This window comes from Sarcophilus harrisii, chromosome 4, assembly GCF_902635505.1.
Source record: "Sarcophilus harrisii chromosome 4, mSarHar1.11, whole genome shotgun sequence".
Taxonomy (NCBI): Eukaryota; Metazoa; Chordata; class Mammalia; order Dasyuromorphia; family Dasyuridae; genus Sarcophilus; species Sarcophilus harrisii.
In genome coordinates, this window is record NC_045429.1 from 193,119,493 (window position 1) to 193,145,870 (window position 26,378).

At 37.1% G+C, this 26,378-nt stretch overlaps 1 protein-coding gene across 1 annotated transcript in view; it reads right to left on the reverse strand.

The window, feature by feature from the left end:
• Positions 1-764: 764 nt before the first annotated feature.
• The window catches only part of FOXO3 (forkhead box O3), a 170,689-nt gene continuing 145,075 nt past the window's right edge, over positions 765-26,378 (reverse strand). The window contains exon 3 of the mRNA XM_023503142.2: positions 765-5,845. The gene's annotated coding sequence lies outside the window, so the exon portion shown is untranslated. The remainder of the gene's footprint in view (positions 5,846-26,378) is intronic.

Consider the following 26,378-nt stretch of genomic DNA (forward strand, 5'->3'; position numbering starts at 1 on the left):
TGGACAGGTCATTTATCCTGTCTGCCATCTATAAAATAAAGAAGTTCGTTTTCGTTCCCTTTCCAGTTCTAAGTCTGTGTGATTCTGTGAATACTTTGGCCGATGCTTTAGATTAAAAATAAACCTAATCTGGGGAATTTCTAGAAGGGAATTAACTTTTTCTAAAGGATTTAGTGATTAAAAAAATAAGCAAACAAAAAAGAGTCTTGAACCAGACTAAGAAATTACAAGTTGGAGTTCAGTAGTGGCTAAGGTAATTGAGAGAGACTTTGAAGGTAATGTATACAATATGGTAAATATTGATTCTGTCCCTGTCATAACTTTGAGGTGAGTTTCACGTTTGAGTTGCGGGAGACTATGTAAATGCTTGAGATTTCTTTCAATGGGGTTTACCTGGAAAGTCTCCATGTAAACTATGACAAGGTCAAAGGCCCCCCCGCCCCCCAACAGCAAAAAGGTTCTATTGGTCTCCTCAACCTCAGGGCTGGTACAATAGAACCTTCACTTAGGAGTCATAAGTAACATATAAACCTCAGACTTCCCAATATTTTGATTTTCCTAAGCTGTTGGGATGTTCCTAAGGACCAGACTTTGACACTCTAAGAAGGTTTATACCTTCTGTAATCAGCTCCCAAAGATCTTCGGCTGGGAATCCTCAATTGCCATCTAACAGGGTGAATGGGGGGAGTAATCTGTTATTGGGGTGGGGAGGATGGAACAAATGGGGAAGGATTTGGAGAATACCACACTTTCTTGGAGCAGGGTAGAGTCATTATGCTTTATTTACATGCGGTCACCATCTCTTTTACAAACTAGATTACAATTGAAAATGGAATACACAAGGTGATATCTACAGATAAACACTGAGGAAAATAAGTACAGCATCTCTATTTTGTTTGGAAAGATTCTCAAATCAAAAATAGTTTGATCCTCCTGAAGAGATAGGGTATGGAGTTGGTTAGTCAATCCATGGCAACACAGAGTTTACAAGATCCTCAGTGAGAATGCAAATGGATAGTGTTCACTCGAAAAGAAAAAGTAGGAGCCTCTTAGCTCTTAGATGTTTTGACTGTGGCCATGCACCGAAGACAGGAGTTTAACATCATTCTAGTTTGTACAGGTTGTTAGCAAGAAACTAAAACAGAAAAGACAATTTTACAGATACTGTATACAGATACTTTTTTTCCATTCATGCAACTTTTTTTTTTCTGAAAAAAAAAGTTTAACATGTGAAGCCAAAATGCACAATACATTTTTTTTCAAATATTAACTAATTTATCTGGTCCTCCACATCTGTTTACATTTCCAATGCACATCATGTACTAAGACAATTATATGAGAGGAGACTGATTGCCAAGCAATAACATAATTTTAGAGAAATAAATGTCCTAACATATAGCTTTTTAAAGCAATGGTACAAATATTTCTGGAGTTAGGCAGAAGCCTCATAACCAATCGTTCACAAAAGAAAAAAAAATCACAAATAAAATTAAATAAGAAAAATACACAATCGTTCAAATTGCATAAATGTTACCACTTTAGATGCTTAGCGCTTATGTATTAAATATTAACACTAAAATTCTTTAATAACTTGTGTATCTGCTATAAGATCTTTTTGATGGACATGATTTCAGGAAAACTAGTCTTTTTTCCTTTTTGCCCCTTTTCCCAGAGATGCTGAACTTCGTACCTCTTTGCCAATGATTATCTCCCCATAAACCAAACTGGTTTTCTTAATTAAAAAAAAATCATACTTAATTACATATTCTCAAAATATTGCAAGAAAAAATAAGAATCAGAGAATTTTAGTATTGGAAAGATTAGTTTTCCTTAATCAGAGTGTAATTATTAGAAGAAACTCTTTTTTTTTAAAGGAAAGGCAGAACTTTTGATTTTGGTTTTGGGAAAGACTGAAGACCTGAATTTTTCTACTGCTTTTTCTTTTTCCTTACCCATCCCCATTGAATCCCTTACATTCCTGAGGGGAATAATTAAGTGGCTGTGGTACCACTTTGGCCTTGGTTGACTTTCAGAAACCCAAATGATGACCATTAAAAAAAAAAAGAGAAAGAGAGAGATGCATCAGGCACAAGATAAATCTGTCCTTATCATCCTTAGTTCAATGAACACAAATTGTTAACTAACTTGAAATCTTACCCCTATGAATGGGAAATATCTGCTGGTAATATCGAGAGCCACTAAGAGCTTCATCCTCAGGGAGGAGAGGCAGTAGACATGTTTATTAAAATCAAAACACACACACAAACACACACATAATACCACAAAGCCTGCTTTGTACTGTATCCAAACATTCCCCTCTGATTAATATTTTTTTTTAAAAATAAAAAAAAATTAGTAATAACACATCCACCAAATGACTTTTTTTTTTAAAAAGCAAGAATAACATTATGGTAGATGAAAGAAAAAAAAAGAAAAACAATTTCAGATTCATTCACTGCTAAGGATGTACCTGAACCTGAAAAGGGCAGCTCATATTCTGCACTTGAGTACATAAAGGGAAAGCTTGCAATAAAGCTGTTTCTTAACTTTGGTAAAAGGTGTTTGGGTCTGGGGTCTCAGAGGGGAAATAGTTCCCGAGAGTGCATGTCTAATTAGGAATATTAGTTACTCTTCTGGCAGCCCTCCCCATACTACCCTTAGAAATGGGGTTAAGGGAAGGGCTGGGAAGGATTGGAATTAGGTTGACTGATACTAGTGATCAGATCTCCTATGGGAATTGCATTTTCTATTTAGCATCCTACATCTGAAAAACAGCCAGAGTAGAGCAGGGTTCACTGCTTGCTTTCAAACTTTGTTCAGCTGACACAGAAGTCAGTAATGGTGCTTCCAGATGAGATGCATGGGCTGAGCAGACAGCAGACTAGCTTTTCCTTTAAGTCTAGTCTTTTGGGAGAGATGAGTACAACTGGTACTTCCACCCAGCTCGGGTAAACTAGCAGGGAACAAGCTTCTCTCTTTGGCCTTTTAGCTCCTGGGGCTCCTTTCTGCAGGAGACACAGTACAGAATCAGGAGAACGTTCAAGCCTGTGGGAGGCTAAAGGAACGGACTCAAAGTCCAGAACCAGATGGGATCGGACCTTCCTCACTGTTCTTGAGTCCTTCCCCTCTTGTAGCCCTCCTGGAATCATTCACTTAGAACACCCCCATGCTTAAGCTGTTGTTTTACTGAGTCATTCAATCAAGGGGGAAAAAAAGACTTCCTGTTCAGTTCTGTAGCTCCCTGATCCCGTGCTTTCTCGCATTAAACTGTCTTAGATTAAATTCTAATCTGGGTTCAAGATATTTTCTCAAAATAATCTCTGATTAAAACCCACCAAATGTGGGAAAAGTAGAGAATAAGAGATACTTTATAACTGAAGGGAACTAAATGACTTCCCTCCCCCCCAACTTAAACATATTTACATATTTTTTCTGACCTACTTTCTGCCCTCTTTCACCCCCAAACAGCTCTTGGGGTCTAGAGCAACAATGAAAAAGTAATTTCCTTATAACTCAGGAATTGAATTGTAATCTCAGGCTCTCTAGCTGGAGTACCCTGGACTCTCACATAGCCTAATAGCTCTTTATCACTAGCTAGTTACATTAGGTCATCTGACAAAATAACCCAAAAAAGACCATTCCCCTTCTCCTTCTCCGGCCCACTCTGCTAGCTTGTCCTTTCAGGACAGAGGAATGAAGATGGAGTATTTCTCTTTCACCGATTTCCTTTTGCCTTTCAGAAATGACTAGCAAGCAAAATTTGACAGATTGGACAATTTTCAAGCTCTCATTATGGTACAGGAATACAGGAAGTAAGTTCCTGCCATTGACAAACTGACCATTTTGAATACACTTACTACTACCTTTTGCAATCAAAAGGACAAGATCTTAAGTTATTCAAAAAAAAAGGCATGTCCAGGTTGGTCTACCATAACCACAACTGCACAAGCATTTACAAATTTTGTGAAATGTAATAAAACAAACAGAATCATCACACACAAAAAAAAGCATGGCAGGGTTGGGGGAGGCACTAAGAGACCATATGGAATGCCCAACATACCAGGTATAATTGCTACCAATATCAGCCCCCAAGATTATGTAAAGAAATAAAAAAGGGGCTTGATACATATAATGGTGGCAGGTGCTCAGTAGGTGGTGGCAGGTGTACATGTGTATTTTGTGTGTCGTGGAAGAAAGTCACTACATACTGCATGGGACCAACATCAGTGAGAACTTCTACACTGAAACTTTGGGCTGGAATACAGGTTTGTATTCTTATCACCTATGCATAATTATTCATTTCTGTACTCTACATAATAAAATATACTTATGCATTTATATGCATAATGATTTTATCCAAAATGGGGAAAAAAGTTTTCATAGAGCTGGACAAGTGATCCAATGCTGGACTAATTCTTACCAGGTTCTCCCTGTACCAGTGGAACACCCAACTTGCCTCCCTACCAAAGAAACTAACAAAAATAATCACACTTTCCAGGTTAAACAGAAAGCACCTACTATACAGCACCATTAACTTAAAAAATTTTTTTTGGAAAAAACTAAAAAAATAAACATAAAGTTTAAAATGGTCTTTCATTTCCACCATTTCATTTGTTCAAAAATAATCCAAACTTATAAAAAAAAATCAGTTTGTGGGGTATTAGCTCTTCCCCTTGTACAGTTCTGGGAGATCTGATCACACATCGAGGTGGAAAGTAATCAAGGAAACATTTGAAAAAAATATGAAACATCCAAATTATATTCCCTCCCTTTCTCAGTCTGATCTGTACTTTTCATATAGATTATCCACTTTAGGCCTGCCATACTTGTGAAAAGTTTATCTCACTTTCAATGCAAAAGAGAACTACTTTCCTCCCTGTCCACTTTTTTAAAAAAAGAAGAAATTTCTAAGTGGTATTTGGCAATGAATGGGCATCTTAGCTTAATTCTCTCCTGAAAATAGCTGAGTTTCCACTCAATAAAAAGATGGTCCACTACACTGAATGGGGATCAAGCCATAAAAACCACAGGCCATCCTGATTTAGACAATAGGGTATCAGCCTGGGGGTCTCTTTGGTTAGACCCTCTAAAAGAAGCTTCTCATTCAGAATTTAAAAAAAGTAAAACAAAACACTGCATCGGACACATTGTTCTTCATTTCTCCTGTGCTATGTTCTCTTTTTTGGAAAATGATTGTGCCATCGTTAGGTTTCTAAGGAGAGAATATCAGACAAAATACAGAAGAATATGTAGCTTAGATTATTTGACTCGACAGTCTGTAGTCAGAGGAATCCCAGAAGCATGAATATTACTGGCAAGGGTCTACTTCCTTCCAAAGTTTTCAGCTTAACAGGGAAAGAAAGGGTGAATGAATCTAGTTAACAGAAAAAATAAAAAACAACCAAAAAACAACAAAACAACAACAAAACACTGCATGGGCACAGGAGTGAGAGAAGCAAGAAACAAACACAAAACCAAAACTTAAAAGAGCCCATAAACCATTGCTATATTATAACACCACATGATCATTGGCAGGGAACTACTGTTAGAGAGTACACAGTGTCAAAACTGACAAAATGGTGCAGAGGCGTTGGGTGCTGTGTCCACAGAAGGTGCTCCATCATCCTGTACAGGGAAGATTTTGCATACGTTCTCAAGTTCAATAGGAGCTTTGCTGGGGGGGATGAGGGACCATTAACAGTCTCTGCTTGATTAGGAAAATGATGCAGGATTGATTCACAAAGGTTATTAAGCTGTAAACGGTGTCACTGTCCACTTGCTGAGAGCAGATTTGGCAAAGGATTTTTTATTTCCTCCTCTTTAGATCTTGTGTCAGTTTGAGGGTCTGAAAGAGAAAAATAAAGATGATTAGGACAGTTAATATTTAATCTTCTTAAATCTCCCCCAGTTATATATAAAACCATTTTTTTACCTTTGTTTTTTTTAAATTTTGAGTTTCAGATTTTCTCTCTTCCTCTATCCCACTGTGAAGTTATGCAAAACATTTTCTATAAAAATCATGTTTTGGAAAAAAAAAAAAAACATTGATCTCACCTCCTCCCATAAAAAAAAGCCTCAAGAAAAATAAAGTTTTAAAAAAAGAGAGTATGCTTCAATCTGTATTCAGACACAATCAGTTCTTTCTCATGGTATGGATAAGCATTTTTCATCTTAAGTCCTTCAATATAGTCGTAGATCACTATATTGCTGAAAACAGCAAAGTCATTCACAGTTGATCATCCCATAACATTGCTTTACTTTGTACACAGTACATTTCACTTATTTGAGTTCATGGAAGACTTGTCAAGTTTTTTCTAAGAGTATCCTGCTCATCATTTCCCACAGACAGCAATATTCCATCGTAATCGCATACCACAATTTATTCAGCTATTCTCCAATTAATGGGAACCCCTCAAAATTTATTTATAAACTCCATGTCCTATGCTGCCTTAGAATTCATAAACTCCTCCACCTTAAATGTTTTGACATTTAGGTTCATGCTTTTCACAGGGCAGCCCAACCTTTTCATTATATTATTACATTATATAATAATATTACATTTATATTTATATAAATGTGTGTGTATACATACATTAGTTATTACAGTTATGGTCCTGGCTTGGGAGAGATTGGCATGTACATAGAGATCTTTTGATGATTAAGACATTTAATTCATATTGTGAACCTTCCTAATGTTATACATTGGCTTTAATTCCTGAAACTATTTGGTATTTATTTTGTGTAGGAAGATGGGAACTATTTCCTTCTTTTTGGGGGGAGAGGGCTTTATATTCTCAGTGCAAAGACAAATTTTACAGCTGAGGAAACTGAGTCCCAACATTTAATAGAAACTTGGTGATTTGAATTTTTCACTCCCACTAAAAAAATTGATGAGTTTAAAATTCTGAAAAAGCTTGGTTACTTGACAAATACCACAAGGACCAAGATTCTATAGGAGAGTCACAATACTCAGATTCTTCACAATATTTGTTTTTTCTCTCCCCAAATGTCCCCAAACATAAGAACCTAAGTAAAATAAGCAATTAGAATATAAAAAAAAGGCAAATGTCTGGAAGTTGAGTCCTTTGGCTAAAACATGGGAATTGTCAGGGTGTGGGGAGGGATGACGACTAGCATTCCTTTCCAAAAGCCAAGCAACCTTTTGTTCCTTTCAGCTAAAAGTCCCAGTGGAAAAGGATGGGTTGCTTAGATTATAGATTTAGAGCTAGAATAACCTCAATTTTACCATTTAGCACTTTCCTGATAGAGAACCTACAATTCAGGGTTGTTGTATAGAACAAATAATATATTTGTGTAAACATATATACATATAGACATGTAACACATTATTGTTCAGTTTTGTTTGAGTCTTCATGACCCCACTGGTCATGAAGAAAACTGGGTTTTTTCTGGCAAAGATACCTAAATAGTCTGTTACTTCCTTTTCCAGATCCTTTTACAGATGAGGAAACTGAGGCAAACAGAGTTTAAATGAGAGTTAGGTGAGACTTCCTCTTCTGGCTGGACTTTAGGATACAGCCTTCAAGGCCCTTCTGTCAGACATAACTCTAGGCTGCCATCATAGAATCATCTAAGTCTAAATCTCCTTCCTCCTATTTTAAAAGCAAGGAAAAGGAGACCAGGGAAGGGCTTATGTGATTCGCCTAAAACCCCCCAGATTGTAAGCATCAGAGGTAGGATTATGGGATCATAAATTTGGAGAAAGAGGAACCTGTAGAAATCATTTAATGCAATCCTTCCATTTTGCAGATGAGAGACCAAGCATTAAGTGAATTATCCAAACTCATATAGCTAGTAAGTGTCCAAACCAGTATTCAAAACTATATCTCATTGTAAATCCTAGTATTATAAATTGGAATTATTTTGAACCCAAGGTCTAAACTCCAGAACCAGTGTCCTATGCTGCCTTAGAATTCATAAACTCCTCCGCCTTAAAACATTGACACTTATATAAAGTCATGCTTTTTCACAGGGCAGCCCAACTTTTTCATTAACTCTTCATTACCAGGTGCGCTAGAAACTGTCACCTTTGTTAGGTGCTAATTTAGTTTGCATTGATGGGGGAATTTAAACTCCCTACACTATGGGAGATTAATTAACATCTAAGTAGAAAGTTCCTAAATTTGATTCTTAATCATTAAAAATCAGAAGAAAAACATATGTGTACACACACCCACACCCACACCCACACCAAAACCCCAATAAAATAACCTAATCAGCAATCAACATTTCTGCCTCTCACATTCCTCTCAGGGAGAAAGACAAGATACTTGAAAATGGATCTGAATAAACACAAAGCACACAGTCTGATTTAGATTTAAAGTGGCCACTTAATATGAACTGATGAGACAAGAAAGCTTATGTTTGTAGAGTACCTAGCAAATGTTGCCATCCGAAGAACTTTTCATAGTAGCAAAAAACTGGAAACAAAATAGATGGTCACTGATTGGGAATGGCTAAACAATGATGCAAAGGAGTATTACTGAACTACCAGAAATGGATATGAAGACTTCAAAAAAGCATTGGAAGACTTCCATGAATGGATGACGAGTAAAGGAGATTCAGGGAAATAATATTATATTTTGACTACAATGGCATAAATGGGAAGAAGAGCAACCTATGAAATGGTAATAACTAAGCTTGGCCCCCAAGAAGAGTAATGTGAATGTATCTCTCCTTCCTTCATAGAGGGAGAAGAGGAAGGAGAGGGTAGGAGGGATCATGGATCACATAGGACTCTGCAAAGGATTACTGTTTGGGTTAATATATTTGTTAGTTTTGCTGAACAGTCTTCTCTCTTTTTTAATTTTTTGTTTTAAGGACGGCTCTCTGGTATGGGAGAGGAAGAAGAAAAAAGAAAAATACTGGGAAATTCAAGTGATACAAAACAAAAATTATCATTATAATTTTTAAAAATACTACAATGACAGGCCTCTGACCACAAGTTGTCTTATTTGTGTGGGGAAAGGGAAAGAAAAATTAAATGAGATGGATATAAGACAATCTTGGGTAGAATAAAGTTTCATAAAACAGACAGCAAAGATGGAAATGAAGCAATCATCAAGATATACTAGCTGCCCATCTTTTTACCAGCTAGAGAGAGAAGGTGATGAAAGATCCCATCAATAAATCCACAAACAAATATGTCACATACATCTGCAACTTCCCATCAGGGGTGACATTATGGTAAATGCACTTGGAATTTTCACAAACGTACTTGTGACTTTAAGTCTCAATCTGTCCCTTTGAAATGGCATCCTTGCTGAAATTACACTCTTTGTATACAAATATGCAGGAAGCTAGCCTAGTCATGTTTCAGCTCTAGAACAGAACACACGCATGAGGGCTCTTGTTAACTGCTATACAGCCTAGTGAATTTCTTTTCTCTCTTTCTTTCCTTTCTTCTTTTCCTCTCTCTTTTCTTTCCCTCCCCTTTTTTTCCTTTCTTTCTTTCTCTTCTTTTCCTCCTTTCCTTTCCTTTTTTCTTCTCTCTTCCTTTCCTTCCTTGTTTCTCTTTTTTTTTTTTTGAGAAAATAGGGAAACAGGTAAAAAGAAATCATTCATTTTCCCCTTCTCTGTTGCTCAATTTTTAAATTTTGGTGACTTAGAGGTTTCAAGCTGTTTTGTAAAAACCAACTAAGGTCATCTCTGGGCTATGAGAAGGCTTCCTTTGTTGGTGAAAAGACTCAAAAACAATGCTTTTCTCTCTGCTCTTGTTGCTCATGTCCCTCAATCAGCAGGAGGGCCCCAGCCGATGTCCTTTGCTTTGCCTCTACTTGGTTAGTGGGTAGTTCTTCTTGTCAAAATAACATTTCATAAACCACAGACTAACATCACTATGCAATGAGTCAGCAGGGAACCAAGTCCCTCTGGTCCCAGTCTTAACTTACTGCAAAGTGCCAGGAGAGAAGTGGTAGCCTATTACCTAATTCAGGTGCTTTTCCCTTTGTAGTTCCCCTTGGTGTTAATTAGGTGGCCCTGGAAAGCAATTCCGAATGGAAAAATGAAACATTTGGATCCCCAAGTAGAGAGGCAGAGTGATATATGGCCCTGAAGGGGCCTGCCTGGATGGGGTACGGTTGGGAGGGTAACCAAAACAATCTGGAAAAGGTGTTCTAAGGGAACAACTGTTAGCCCCGAAATAGTCAGGGCCTAGTTCCCCAGGCCAGGGAACCTGGAAACAATTCCCTCACCAGAACAAAAAGTCTTCAGGGGCCTTCATCATGAAATACATAGAGGTTAATCATCATCTCACAGAGCATATACATCAGTATTTTCCTTGTTATCTTTCCTGGCCCATTACCACTTATGACAATATGTCAGAGAACTTACTGGAGGCTTTATAGGGAATGGAGCTCACTGGGAGACCTGCTCAGGAGAATGCCTTTTTTTCTTCTCTTTCTCCTCTGTTCCTCTCTCTCTCTCCCTCTCTTTCTCTGACTCTGTCTCTTTGATTCTTTCTTTCCTTACTTTCCTCTTTTTAATCTTCCTTCCAAGACTGAAAAAGGAGCAGGTATATGTTTGGAAATAGTCCTTGCAAATTTAACAAAGAGAGTCCATAGTGTTCCTCTGCACACTTACAGGGCTGTAATATGGCACAGTGGAGACTCAGTTTGCCTTTAGAATTCCAAGTTCTGGGTTTAAATCTACCTCCTGATACATACTGATGATGTGACTCTGACCAAGACTGTCAACATTTTAAAGTCATAAGCAATTCTCTGTATTACAAATTCCTGAATAGCATTACAGATCCAGAGTGAAAAAAGATAAAACTCCATGGGATGGGGGGAGAATTGAGCTGATTTTCCTAATTTTGCAGACTGTAAAATACTGTAAAAACACAACTTAGTATCATGTAATTTTGAATGAATCACTTTATGAAATGATGGAACTGGGCTAGATGAGCTGGAGGCTTCTTTCCAGTTCTCCATCTATGATAGTATGATGTTGGTGGAGGCAGTAAGTCTAGTAGATGAGAGTGCTTAACTTAAGAATCCAAAATTTCAGTTCAAATCCCATCTCAGTCACTTATTATCTATGTGATCCTAGACAAGACACTTAACCTCTGTCCCTCAATTAAGGCAGTTGGACTACAAAGCCTCTAAGGAACCCTCTAGGCTCTAAATCCCTGATATTAAGCTATCACTATGGGCCAGAAAAATATAATCATCCAAGTAACAAGAATAGAACCCCTTTATAGCCCATTATAAAGAAGATGATTTTAAAAAGAGTAATGGGAGAAAGCTGAGTCTTCCTTACTCCTTTGTAAAGGCTCAAAGTTGTTGCATGTTGAGCTGATTTGAGTTGGGATCTGTCTTTTTTTTGAATCCCTAGTCCTTAGCCTAGTGCCTGGCACACAGTAGGTACTTACTAAGTGTCTACTGATTGATTGAGTGAAGGAGAAGAGGGAGAATATGAGACAATAAAACATTCTGCTAGATTGGAAATCAAATAATATCTAAAGCTAGGGTTACGTGCCCCCTAGGTTGTGGTAAAAATTAAACTTGTTCTTACCCTATGAAAGGGAAAATATATTAGATCTCTGTGTGTTTTTCAAATACATAACAGGTTAAATACATTGTTCTTTAAATTGTTATTAAATTAATTGTAATTAAGTTTAAATATTGTTCTTTAAAAATAAAAGCAACTTTAGAGATGAGAAAGATCCTAGACCTTACTGTTATCAGGCAATATACCGTCAGAAAAAAATGCTAATAATGAATTCTTAACTATCCTTACATTTCATTCATATGGAGGAAAGGGTAAAGAAATACCCCCAAGAACTTTGTAAAGCTTGCAAAGCTGTATCCCTCAATTTTTTTTTCAAAATTCAAGATGGTGTTGAATACAAAGAAAAAAGAAATAGAGAGGCCAAATGATGCAGCCGGTTCTAAAAATATTCGTTTATGCTGTCATCTGGCAAGAGTATGTCATCCTATAATCTTGGCATCTGCAGGGACAGCAAGTTTCTGTCTAATTATCACTGAGTCAAGTGACTACACATGATGTTCTAAGAACGGGAAACACCTCCCTGACCCCCCTCCTCAAATATAAAAAAAAACCCCTAAACAAAAACATAAAAACCCCCAACCTATTCAAGTGGTAGAACATGAGACCATAAATGTTTGTACTGCTGTCCTCCCACAACTTAATTCCACTGAGAAAAACATGAATTTTTAAAAAAGGATTATTTTTATCTTTGTGGCAAAGGGAGAGGAAAAATGGGGAGAAAATTGGACCCCACTGCTGAATACAACACAGGAAAAAACTCAAATCCAAATACCAAAACCAGTAGGATGAAAGCCTCACAACTCCAAATGCATTAAGCTCAGTGATTCTTTTCTATAGTGACTAAATAACAATATTAGGTGAAGGTGGGTCTAATTCAAATGGTCCACTAAGGAGACTAGAAGCTATCCTCAACCCAGCCCCCTTCTTTCTCTCCCTCCCTCTCTCTTTCTTTCTCCAGATAATTTAAACCCATTTTCCAGCCCTTATGACATACTAGGAAGAAAAACTGGGACAAAAAAGGAAATGAAGCAATGATAAATTAACTTGAATATAGAATTCTTCAAAAAGATTCCAGGCAATTGTTTCAGACACTGGGGATTAAATTTGCTTATCCCTAAAGCCAAAATCAACATGGGTAGCAAAAGATTTGGTTTGATGCCTCTGAGGTACAAGGTAGATCATACTGATGAAGAGTTCAGACTTCTTTGAGTCTTTTTTATCAATGAGTCTGGTTTCATTTCACTTTTCTAACCTTGAAGAGGGAGGGTTCTTTTTATCTCAAAAGTTCCTAGAGATGGGGTGATACAGTGGAAATCAAATCTAGACTTAGAGCAGTGGATCTCCACTTTTTTTTCCACAGTGGTAGAACCCTTCAATTTAAATAAGACTTTGGTAGAATCCTCCTGTAAAATAGTTGTATGATCCCAGATAAATAACTTATTTTCACAACCTTGGTTTCCTCATCCATAAAATGGGTATTATATTCATACTTAAACTATTTATCCCAAAGGGTTCATGTGAGTGAAAGCACATTAAATCAATGCTGTAGAAACATGAGCTATTATTACTGACATTATGGACCTGAAAAATTCAAACTTCGTGCCTAATTTTGGTTTTTCCACAATTAATATAACTTCTCCATTTGTCCTAAACTAGTCTGAAAGCTTTGCAAGTTGAAGAACCTAAAAAGCTTTTCTAATCCATTCTGCTGTATAGTGTTCTCTAAAATTATTACTTTTAATAACTATTAATAAACATCATAAAGTTCATAAAAAGCCCAACAAACTTGTGGTGTTTGTGGATTCCTTGTGGCAGTCTAAAAACCACTAACTCAGAGGAATCATGTTAAAATCCCAGCCCTGCAAACCTGTCTTAAACTTAGACAAGTCACTTCACTCTTGTGAGCCAGTTTCCTTCTATGTAAAAAGAGAGAATTGGACAAGACCTCCAAGAATATTTTCAGTTCTCCATAGAAGAGAATGCACAGGACTTAAAAGACAGGAAGATGTAGATTGAGTACCCAGCTCAGACATTCCCTCTTTTCAATTTCAGGAATTTTCACCAATTTCTCCCAAGCCTCCTGGCTTCTTTCAAATTCCAGTTAAAAAATACCTCCTTCTTTTTGAATTCAAATCTGGCTTCACACACTTACTAACTGAATGACCCTAAGCAAGTCATTTAACACTGTTTGCCTCAGTTACCTTATCTGTAAAAGGATGATATAATAGCATCTAACTTACAGTGTGGTTCCAAGTTCCAAAGGGAAATATATAAAGTATTTTGCACATTTTAAAATGCTATGGAAATATGAGTTAATATTATCATTATTATTGAACAGTGTAGGGGAACATGAAGTTGTGGGGACATTTTTTAACTTAACTCATCAGACAGCTTTTTAGAATCAAGGAGGGAGAAAAGAGCAGTACACTTAATGTGTATATAAGGAAGATTATCAACGATACAACAAACGAAGTTGTGACAGTTAAGTTTTTTGTTTTTGCCAGAAGAGTTAGGAGATACAGCTCTACAAATTTCTGGTCACCAGGGATCCCAGGATTCCGTACAGAGGTTAAGAAAAGCTGATTTTCTAGTAGCAGGCAGGGCAGAGAGTGAATTAGTATTAGTATTTGGTCAGAGAATTTCCCCAAAGAAAAAAATCAAGACATCTAGCTTATAAGTTATTTAGGTTTCTTAAAGGCTTAATTAAGGCTTAGTGGAGTCTAAGATGAGGCAGGAATGGAGAAGGAATAGGAAAAAGGTGCTTGTCATCTGTTTATGTCCCATGGGAAGTTTTCTAAGGTATTATTTTCTAAAATTCAATATTCAGCCTTGACTTAAAACATATGTGAGTTGCTTCAGAGGAGTTCCCTGATAGTACACCAAAACTTGTGTGTGGAGATAGTCAAAGGAGTCTTAATACAGCTTCTCTCTCTCCCTCTCCATCCTTCTCTTCTCTCCTTCCTTTCTCTGTCTCTCTGTCTCTGTCCCTACCTCTGTCTCTGCCTTTCTCTCCCTCCTTCCATTCCTCTTCTCCTTCCCTCTGTTTCTCTCTCTCCCTCTCTGTCTCTCTCTCCCTCCTCCTCTTTCTCTGTCTCTCTCTCTCTCATACACCCCCATTCAGTTGCAAAAACTGAAGTCTGTGTAGCCATTACCTCCTAGGTTCTGAGAATTTCAGTCTACCTGTGAACTGTGAGGTTTCTTATGAAATTCAAGGATGGGGAGTAGGAGGTTGGGAGGGAAAGGTAAGGAAAAGGAAGTCCAAGCTCAGAAGTTTTAAGGAGAAGATTTGAGAAAGAGGGGGAACTGATGGAGGGCTGTCAAAAAGAAAGATTCCTGTAGTAATATTAGAGGATTTTCAATTTTTTTGGTTAAAATCTTTAGACTCTACTCATTATTTTAAAAAAATTATATTTACTTTATAAATTGGGCAAAGAGATAGTTTTGTTTCGGTATGGGCTTTTTGGTGGTGGTGCTGAGAGCTCAGTGTCCAACACGGCACTACAGATGGCAGATATATTGTTAGCTGACTAATAACACTATACAGCAGAATGGATTAGAAAAGCTTTTTAGGTTCTTCAACTTGCAAAGCTTCCAGACTAGTTTAGGACAAATAGAGAAGTTATATTAATTGTGGAAAAACCAAAATTAGGCACGAAGTTTGAATTTTTCAAGTCCATAATGTCAGTAATAATAGCTCATGTTTCTACAGCATTGATTTAATGTACTTTTACTCACATGAACCCTTTGGGATAAATAGTCTAAGTATGAATATAATACCCATTTTATGGATGAGGAAACCAAGGTTGTGAAAATAAGTGATTTATCTGGGATCATGCAACTATTAAGTGTCAGAGTGAAAACTTAAAGGCTTCTAACTCCAAATTCAATGCTTTTTCCATTACGTCATACTTTTCCTTGGCATTGGCAACCCTCCCCAATCTATTCCTCCTGTCAAGTCAAACCCTCCTGCCTATCATTCCTCAATTCACCATTCTAATTACTATATGTTGGTTTCAGCTCACTGTCCCTCAAACATTGAACGTATTCTACTTGTGCTTTTTGCTCATGCTGTTTTCCTCTGCTTGGAATGGCTTTCCCCATCATCCTCACTCACATAAATTCTGCACATCCTTCTGGGCCCAAGTCCAGTATCACTTCTATAAAGCCTTCCCTAGATTACAGAACAGTGTATAAACTGTCAGGTAATTTCTGTAGCAGATGTTTTTGCTTAACTGTTTCTTTGTCCCAAGGTAAGGTTCAATCTTGAGGGGGAGAGTGGGGTGGTGAATGGTGAATGATTGTGTTGTAAAGACAAAAAAAAAAAAAAAAAAACAAGCTCAAAACATAATATATATTTTTAAAATGTGATAATACATTTCTTGATGGCACCAGCCACAAGTTCTTTCCTTTTTCTGAATTCCTAGAACTGTCTATACTACTCCATCATAGAATTACATATGGCTTTATATTATTTAACTTGTCTTTTATGTGAGTATGTGCCTTACTTTTCAATGAAATTAGAAGTTCCTATTATTAACTATTTGAAAGCTACTATGGTATATTTTGTGAATTTTAATATAAAGTACAATGTAATTAAGGAAATAATACTTCTTTGTATCTCCTATTGTATCCAGCTTAGGATTAGATCATATAGCAGTTATTAGATAGATATTGATTGAATTAATGAAGTATTTACCAAAAATGTCCACCATCCTAATCTTTGTCAATCCAAGTCTTAGCTAGTTCAATGTAGCTTCTCCCCAACCAATGTATTATTAATCCTTAAGACCCCAAATTTATTAACCAAGGCATTGAAAACATAAAGACAAAAAGTACTTTAGTTCCTCAGTATTCTTATCAGTATGATAATGTTAATTTAGATACTCTCTAATTGCTGGATACCTTTTAAGGATACTTCCAGGTCTAAAATTATAATTCACAGAAATCTCTTCTCCTACAGTACTTAGGGCTATATGGTACAATTCCCAACTTACTTATATACTATCTTGTATTATTCACTAATTGTTTGGTGGGCACATCACCTGCGAAACAAGACTTAAAGTTCTTTGAGGTTAAGGATTAAGATATACATGTGTACACGTGTGTACACATGTGCATCCATCTATCACCTTCTGTCTCTGTCCATCCATCTATGTATGTCTCTATCTCTATCTATAGCTGTCTCTATCCATCCATCCATCTATCTATCTATCTATCTATCTATCTATGTTCAGTATCCCCACAATGCCTAAAATATTGCATGATATATTTAACGTTCAAAAGTCTTTACTTGTCATTTTCAGGAGGATTCAATAAGTTTCTTTCTCACCCCATTTTTTGAGCTTCAATCACATCCTTTTACCACTTCAAAATTTAGGAACTTTGTCTATTGTGTGATCGTGAAATAAAATAAAATCCTTAGTTCTGAGCCTCAAGCAGTTGCTCCGATAAATTGATTCATCATTTAAAACAAAAGGGAATGAGAGGAAATGCTTAAGGTCATAAACCACATCTTGAAATATCACAATGTTTATGTTCACTGGGTGTGACTAGCTTGTTCCATGCGTCATCACTTTAATTGAAAATCCCTTGGCTAAGCAGGGTTGTCAACTGATTGAATAATGAGGGGAACATAAACGTTACTGCCCCTTGAAGGTTGGGGTGCCCCCATTCTCATCAATGTTGATGACTGCTAATGGTTAATTGCACAATATTTGGTTTGGAGGGGTCTTGACATTAAAAGGAGAGACTCATTCTATGGCTAGAACTGAGAATGGTTGGGAACTTTTGAAGGGTACAAAAGCCATATGTGCATTAATTTTCCCAAGCCACACCAAAAGTGGTTCTGAAAGGAATCCTGGCCTTAATTACTTAGTAGCACGCCAAGGGCCAGCACTGAGAATAATCTCTGAAGATGTAACCAAAAAACAGCTGGTGACATGACTACAGAGACCTTCCCTTCTCCACTGAATCCAAGGGCAATGGATGACAAGGAAGGGAGAAAAGAGATGGGAAAGGATGAATGGAGATGAAAAGGGCCAGTGGAGGCTATATCATGATAATAAAGAAAAGAACCTTTCTCTGTCACTGGATTCAACTGGAATACAGATTTCAAGTTGTGACAAAAATCCATGTCGCAGAATTTGAAATACCAAATAAATAGTTTAGCAGCATTACCAGCAATGAGTGGACTGGCAGTAGTAGATTAGCTGGAATCATCCCCAGGCAGGGGCCCTACTGGAACTGAATTTTCACTGGCCATAAGTGGTGAGCCTGCTGCCCAAGATGTCAAAAAAAGAGATGAAGAAGCATTTTATCCTGCTTAGACTGCTACCACCCATAATCAAAGATATACCACCTAGTTTATTAGCCAATAATCATTGATAGATTATCCTAAGATTCTTAAATCTGTTTATATTTGTTTAAATTAAATTAAAATTGTATCTGTTTAGTCATTTGAAGCTACAATTAACCATGTGATTCTTATTTGCAGTGATAAAGTTTGAAAAAAGGAAGTTTAAATGAAATTGAAAATCCTCCCTTAAAATTCTCAAACTTCATCCACTAATCTTTTTCTCTACATCCTTAATTTCTCCAGAGTCAAACTTTACTCATCATTAAGTTTTCATACAAGTATGTAGAATTACATATATATAGATTTGTTTATTTTATATTCCAGATGTCTATCATTACAACAAAAAAGACCAATGAATATTTACTAAACTACTATGTACCAGATACTGTACTAGGCTCAAAGAATGACCCTACTTGTAAGGAACTTCCATCCTGTCAAGACTAGAACTTAAGTTTTATTTTTTAGATACAGAGTATTACTCTTTCGAACTTTTATATTAAGCAAAAGCAATTTCTACATTTTAATTCCAAATGGTAAAGAGTGACCCATGCTTCCAGGGTACTTTAAGGTTCATTAGGCACTACTCTCACACAACTTCATAAAGGTAAATAACGCAAATATTAACCATACAACTAATGTTAGAGGGATCCAAAAGCAGGTCTTTTGTTCCAAGTCTTGAACTTTTCCCAATATACCAGTCAATTAAAAACAACCTGTGGGAAAAGCTTAACATCTGGAATATATAATCAGCTTTCAGGGACTTTCTATTGCTGGGGGCAAGGAAGTATAAAAATTTCTCTGCCTGATTGTATTTTTACAGGGAAAAACCCCCAAACCCCAAATTGGAAGGAATCAATCAGAGGATCTACTATAGAAGGCAGAGTAGGTTTTACCTTTCTAGGGAAATAAAAAAATGATGCCTAATATGAGGTCTTAGCAATAGGAAAATGAAAAATCTAGTTTCCCCTTCTTTCTTTAGAGGGAGCTGATGAGATTCTGGGATGATAGGTATAATGTAAGAGATATAGGAGTAGGATTCTCTTTTAATATCCTTATTAATATCTCCTTATAATACTCTGAAATTAATGCGTTTCTAATATGCATTCAATTCAACAAACATTTATTAAGTGCCTACAGTATACAATGCTAGGCAGTAATGATACAAGGGGAAAAAAATAGTACTTGCCCTCATTAAGCTTCCAGGATGTAAGTAGGAGTGATTAGGATGCCTGAACTACTAAAGTGCACTTAACAGACATAATTGAAATGTAGGATTCTTTATCAAGCACTGTTTTAAAGATCCTAATGAAACAATTTAGGTCCTGAACACCTGTTTACTCCCTCATTCCTTTTTCCCCCCCTGAGGCAATTGGGGTTAAGTGAGTTGCCCAGGGTCACACATCCTTCATTTCTTTTTGACCAATGCACACCTGTCTCCAGTGAAGCTGGTACCCTTCATAACCATATCAAAGGTAGTCTGGAATTACTACTTGGAAATGCTTCACCAAATCTCATCCCACTCAAAATCAGATAATTTTCATAATTTTATTATTAAAGAAATCCCAAAGGATTCTAGATTACTGAAGTATACAGGTATATGGCTGGTTGTTTTTCACATTTCCTCCATCTTCCTGAAGAATACTCATTTAATTTAGTTGTACCTTTTTTTTTGGGGGGGAGGGGGGTAATCAGAATTAAGTGATTTAGTGAGGGCACACAGCTACTAAATGCCTGAGGCTGTTTTTGAACTCAGGTGCTCCTGACTCCAGAGCTGGTGCTGTATCTAGTGAGCAACATAGGTGCTCACTATGTTTTTTTTTTTTTTTTTAATAAGACCACTGAACCTTATTAAACCTTAAAGGCAGTATGCTCTTTATATGTAGATGGATACTATCTTCCAAACCCATCTTCTGCCAGTTTAGGATGGGAACTCCTGAATGAGAAAGATGTGTTTCGACAATTCTCAGATGAAGAAATTGAAACTATTTCTAGTCATATGAAAAGATGCTCCAAGTCATTATTAATCAGAGAAATGCAAATTAAGACAACTCTAAGATACCACTACACACTGTCAGATTGGCTAAGATGACAGGAAAAAAATGATTGATTGTTGGAGGGATGCGGAAAACTGGGACATTGATGCATTGTTGGTGGAGTTGTGAAGCAATCAACCATTTTGGAGATAGTTTGGAACTATGCTCAAAAGTTATCAAACTGTGCATACCCTTTGATCCAGCAGTGTTACTACTGGGATTATATCCCAAAGAGATTATAAAGAAGGGAAAGGGACCTGTATGTCCACGAATGTTTGTGGCAGCCCTTTTTGTAGTGGCTAGAAACTGGAAACTGAATGGATGTCCATCAGTTGGAGAATGGCTGAATAAATTGTGGTATATGAAAATTATGGAATATTACTGTTCTGTAAGAAATGACCAACAGGATGATTTCAGAAAGGCCTGGAGACTTCAGACTGATGCTGAGTGAAATGAGCAGGACCAGGAGATCATTATATACTTCTACAACAATACTAGATGATGACCAGTTCTGATGGATCAGGCCATCCTCAGCAAGCGAGATCAACCAAATCATTTCTAATGGAGCAGTAATGAACTGAACTAGCTATACCCAGAAAAAGAACTCTGGGAGATGACTAAAAACCATTACATTGAATTCCCAATCCCTATAGTTATCACACCTGCATTTTGATTTCCTTCACAAGCTAATTGTACAATAATTCAGAGTCTGATTCTTTTTGTACAGCAAAATAATGTTTTGGTCATGTATACTTATTGTGTATCTAAGTTATATTTTAATATATTTTAACATCTAAAAAAAAAAAAAAAAGAAAGATGTGTTTCTTCTTGGCACTCTAGAGCATTTCAAGCTCTAGAAGGGATGAAACAAAAATTCAGTGTAGAGATTGAGGGTGAGTGAGGGTCTGAAATTCTAATAGCAAGTTGTATGTAACAGATGTGCAGTTTCATGTACAATCATCTTTTTTATTATACGGTGTCATAGAAATACTTGTTTTATTACCTAAGTTAAAAATATAATAAAATTTAAAAAATAAACTCTAAAGATTTCCATCTCTTATTATATTTAGCATGTCGACAATTGTTTCAAAAAGTGGGATGGAGATGATAGATTTGCAAAGCAAAATTAATTTTTACTCTTACATTTTAAAAAAAGTAAATATATTTCATACGGTATTTTAAGGGAGGAAGGAATGATAGCAAGTTAACAATGGGCTTTTTTGAACTCCAGAAAGGTTAGGAATCCCAGGGTAAAGTCTGAAGCTCAGTTCTGGGTTGGTATAGTGGACAGAGCATTAAAGTTGAGAAGATGGGGTTCAGGGGTGGGGAAGGGAGCAATTTATTAGCTGTGTGACATCTGGTAAACCACTTCAGCTCTCTCCTTTTCCCCAGGATGAGGGATGTTGGACTACAGGCCCTCCAAGGCCCCTTCCACCAGTGAGCTCTGATCTTGTGATAATGATTATAATTCTCTGGTGAGCATAGTGAGGCAATCTCCCGGGGGGCATGTCCCGAGCTCTTGGGGCTATCAGGCTTGCTGAGTTGGCAATGTCAAGCTGCACCATGACAACCACTCTCATTCCCAGTGAAAGCAGAATCAATCTGAAGGTGCATCACATACATAGGCAAGCATGAAACATTTGCATGTCCTAGTAATGAGAGCTATGGGGGACAGTAGGTGTTCAACCAAGAACCCATCAACTATTTAGGAATATCTGGATTTGAAATAAGTCCATGAAAAAATTATTCCCAGGCAACGCAAGGGTCAATGTTGAAAAATTATCCGTGCATAGGTTTTGAAAATAAAAAGCTTAAAAAAATTATTCCCAAAGATAAATTTTTTGATTTGCAATTGAGAAAACTTCCAAAAAAGGCATCTATGAGAGAATTTTCATTCCATGTCCAAATCCAGGAAGTAACAATTATGCAGTAATTTTGTTTTTTCTGTCCATCCTCTACCTTCAGTCATTTATTCTTTACAAGAGCTGCTCTTACCAACAACACAGGCCCATCCTTATCACCCCTTCTGGGAAGCTAGTTTTAACAGCGATAATCTGAAGCCTAAGGAGCTATTTATAATCCTCACATTCAGCAGCCAGGTCCAAGGTTATCTGAGAGTAGTAGCCCCTTCACTGACAGATGCACGGGATGCCACGAGCATCAGAGACCAGGAACAGTAGTAGCCAGGATGTCGGAGCCTTGGAGAAAAGAATGTCCCCGACTTAGAATGTCAGCTCTCTCCCTAGGAATACTCTCTCCTAAAGCTGTGTCAACTTTTTACTGCCAGCAATGAGAAAGATCCAGACAACTCTTCCCTTTCTGAATGACAAAAGGTCAGCCTTTGGACTTCTGAAAAGCCTGTGGTGAATGTGGGGGAAAAGCTTCTTTCTCTAGCAAAGTTTATTCAAAGCATAGGCTGGATGGTCTGTGGGGTCCTCCTTAGTGGAGGACATGGAACAAAAAGCACGTGTGGTATAATAGAAAACAAACTGGATCTGAGGATCTAGATTCAAATTCTGCTTCAGATACTTACTATAGGTGTAATTCAGGACAAATCATTTAGCCACACTGAGTTTCGTTTTTTTTTTTTTTTTTTAAATCTGTGGTCAAACATAATATATAATAATTATAATATACATATAATAATAACTATAATATATATGTACATATATATATATATAGTATAATAATATGCCTTACAGGGGTGTTGTGAGGTTCAAGTGAAATAACATTTGTAAAGATAATGGAAGATATGCTAAGTACCTGGATTTTCATTTTTGTCTCTGCAACTTCACACTTACCACAGTGCCTGAAGGATAAAAGCAGTTAATACATGCTTGGTGATTAACTGCTTGAAGTATTTTACAAACCTGGAAACACCTCTGTCAGGTTTTTGGAATCTTCTTGGTCCTGGACCCTTTGGCAATCTGGTAAGGCTTGTGGAGCTCTTTTCATAATGTTTAAAAAACATTTTTTTTTTTTTTTTTTTTGCTGAGGCAGTTGGGTTTAAGTGACTTGCCCAGGGTCACACAGCTGGGAAGTGCTAAGTGTCTCAGACCACATTTGAATTCAGGTCCTCCTGAATTCAGGGCTGGTGCTCTATCTATCAACTAGCTGCCCCATTATATTTTTAAATTTATAAAATATTGAATAGTATAGATAAGTCTTGCAATGGTGAGAGCATTGGGCCGACAAACTTAACCCTGTTTGTCTCAGTTTCTTCATCTGTAAAATGATCTGGAAGAGGAAATGGCAAACTATTGCAGTATCTTTGTGAAGAAAACCTCAAATAGGGTCACAAAGAGTTGAACATGACTCTGCTGAACAAGTCACAAAAATTCCCTACTGAATCAGACTGCCTCCCCAATGCTTCGTTCTTGGCTTTTGGTATGACTGTGGACCTCACTTTCCTACGGGTTGTCTTAATTTCCTTATTTTTAAAAATAGGAATGGTACTTTCTACTTCATAGGTCATGATGAGTAAAGTTCCTTGTAAATCTTAAAGTGAAGTGTGTGTATGTGTGTGTGTGTGTTCTCACAAGCCCTGAGCATTTCTGAGCCCCATTTCCATGCTTTCTACCTTAGAACAGCAAACCTAATTGTTGCTTAGATAGGTTTTATAAGTCTGATTCCACATTCTAGTGTCAGTCCAGGAGGGGACTGAGCTTGGTGCTCTACAGTTAAGTGACCCATTTAACCTGCCTGGCTCAAGGTTTCCTCATTTGTAAAACAAGGAAGGTGGACAACATGACTTCTAAGGTATATCTTCCAGCTCTAAATCTACGAACTATTCCAGGAATAAGAAAACAAGAGACTGTTCTGTCCCACGATGGACCAGTGAAGCGGAGAAACTCTGGCAGAAAGTAGCAGATGGTGGATATGGAAATGGAGGCAGGAAGGCTAATTTGGGGAAAAAGAAAAGATGACCTCATATCCCCTCAAGCCCCTTTGCCACATTTTGTACTTCTGCTACCTTTGTGACAACAGGACCTATTTTCTTAGCAGCTGGAGTTTGGACTCTGCATTAACAGAAATACTCATCCAAAGGGTAGAACCAGAGGAAGATTTCATGGGACTCTTGGTATGGCATTTTTTCAGGCCTTTAAATGTCAAAGGATGAGTGACTTTATATATGTCAGTCCTGAAAAATGAAGCTCCCTCATAATATCCTAAGACAGATGGTATTATACAGGGCAAAATATGCTAATTTTAGAATCAAAAACCCAAGTTCAAATCTGCTTTTTAGCTATGAGAACTTGGGTACACAGTTTAATTTTTCTAGGCTTCCATTCCCTCATCTGGAAAATAAAAGGGTTAATTAGATAGCTTTCTAAGATCTTTTCCAGGTCTAAATCTAAGCTCCAATGATAGTTTAAGGAGCAGTTGTGACCAAATAAATTACCCAGTGGTTAATACTTGGAATGACCCTTTCTGAATTTTGCCACATTGGGTTCTCTAAGAGGCTTACTTCCATCACTGGGCCTGTAGCTGAAGTTCTAAATTGGTAGAAGTTAAACCATAACCTTTGAAAGACCAAGGTCAGGAAGCCTTTCCTAACCCTACTTCATTTAATGTATTCCCCCCCTCTGTTATTTCCTTGTTTATCCCATATGCTGCTTATTTACACACTTCTTTGCCTGTGATCTCCACCATCAGATCATGAATTACTTAAGGGCAGAATTGTTTTTTGTCTCTTTTTGTATTCTTAGGGCTAAAAGCATCTAGCTCATAGTTTATTGATTTGACTGATTGATAGAAAAAAAAGGTACTAAAAGAAGACTTGAGGGGATATAATTCAAGGTCATTAGTAGTTAAATGGACTTGTGAAAGCTGGCCATCACATATAAAGCTGTTTCTACAAAGGAAATATTCATTTCTACGTGGTAATGGGATACAATCTATTTCAAAAGTCAGGGCCAGTCATAATTGGACTACCTACCAAAGCCACAGTAGAAAAATCACCCCAAACTGTATTTACAATAACCACAAAGTTTGGCCATGTACTTGAGATAATGAATCTCCCTCCCTTCTTAGCAGAGGTGAGACACAACATATTTATTGTCAAAATTGGCTAATGTGTTGATTAGTTTTGCTAAATGGCTTTTTGTTCCTCTCTGTCTCCTTTTTATTCTTTGTTACAAAAGATGGCTCACTGGATTGGGAAAGCAAGGAAGAATATATTCAAAAACAAAAATAAAATTTAAAAATCCATTAACAATTTAAAAAACCTAATGTAGCCAAGTTACATGCACAAATAAACATGGTTACAAGGAAGGTGATGTTGACATAGTTCTAAGTTTATTATAGTGGGGGAAACGAGTGTTTTATGGGAACTAGTCAGAGAGACACACATACACAGAGACAGTCAGAGAGAGAGAGAAAGGGACAGAATCAGAGTGAGAGGAGTGGAGAGAGACAGAGATAAAGAGAGAGAGGGAGGGAGGGAGAAAAAGAATGGGGGGGAGGAGAGAGAGAAAATGAATACCCTAAATGAGAGGCAGTGTAATCATGTAAAGGAAGCAATTCTCTTGGGAAGACATCATGCATTTAAAACTAGAAAAGATTTAGGAGGCTACTGAGTCCAGTAGATGAGGAAAATGAAAATGGTGATTTGTTCAGTGTCGCACAGCTAATGAGGTAAATCATAAGGCAGGATTTGAACTTGGGGTTATTGACTCCAAGTGTAGAATTCCCCCTAATTTGCCACCTCACTCCGTCATATAATCTAACACCCTCATTTTGCAGATGAGTGAACTGAGGTCTAGGAAGGTTAAGTCATTTGCCCAAAGTAGTAAGTAGCAGGATCTGGATCAAACCTAGGTCCTCCAATACTAAGTACCTTTTCCACTGCACCCCAATACGCACAGGGGAGCAGAGTAGCTATTTGATGAAACATGCACAACCCTACAAGCCTGAGTTGTAGGCACAGGGCTTATAAAGACATGTTTGTTGTGGAGAAGTTCTTTATCAAGGAAAAAAAGGGGTTCTAATACTTAGGTCATATTTCTTTTGATTGCTGATGGCTTTCCTAAACAGGTGGTTGGAGGAAATGGATCAAGAAGGGGTATTTACTGATTATTAAAATGTGTACAACAATAAGAATCCTTTCAGGGCTATTCTACCCTTGTAATTTCCTAGGTAGTCTAAATAATGGATATTAGACAAGAGACATTCGATCTTCTCTCTTACTTTGAAATTTTAAGATTAAATGCCTTTTTTAACCAAAGGAACATTCTACAAGACAAATAAATAAAGTTTGAATTTTTGCTGTCTTTCTTTCCCAGGGGGTAGGGAGGGTTGAAACAAGAGTGGGAGTGGTGGGTAGGGGGAGTAACCAGTTTGTATCACCTCCCCAAGATGTTATATTTATCATGGGAAAAAAAAGAATTTTATCCCCAAACTCATTTTCTGCTTGTCACTAAGACACTTTCTGGGCCACAAAATTTAAAACAATGGAG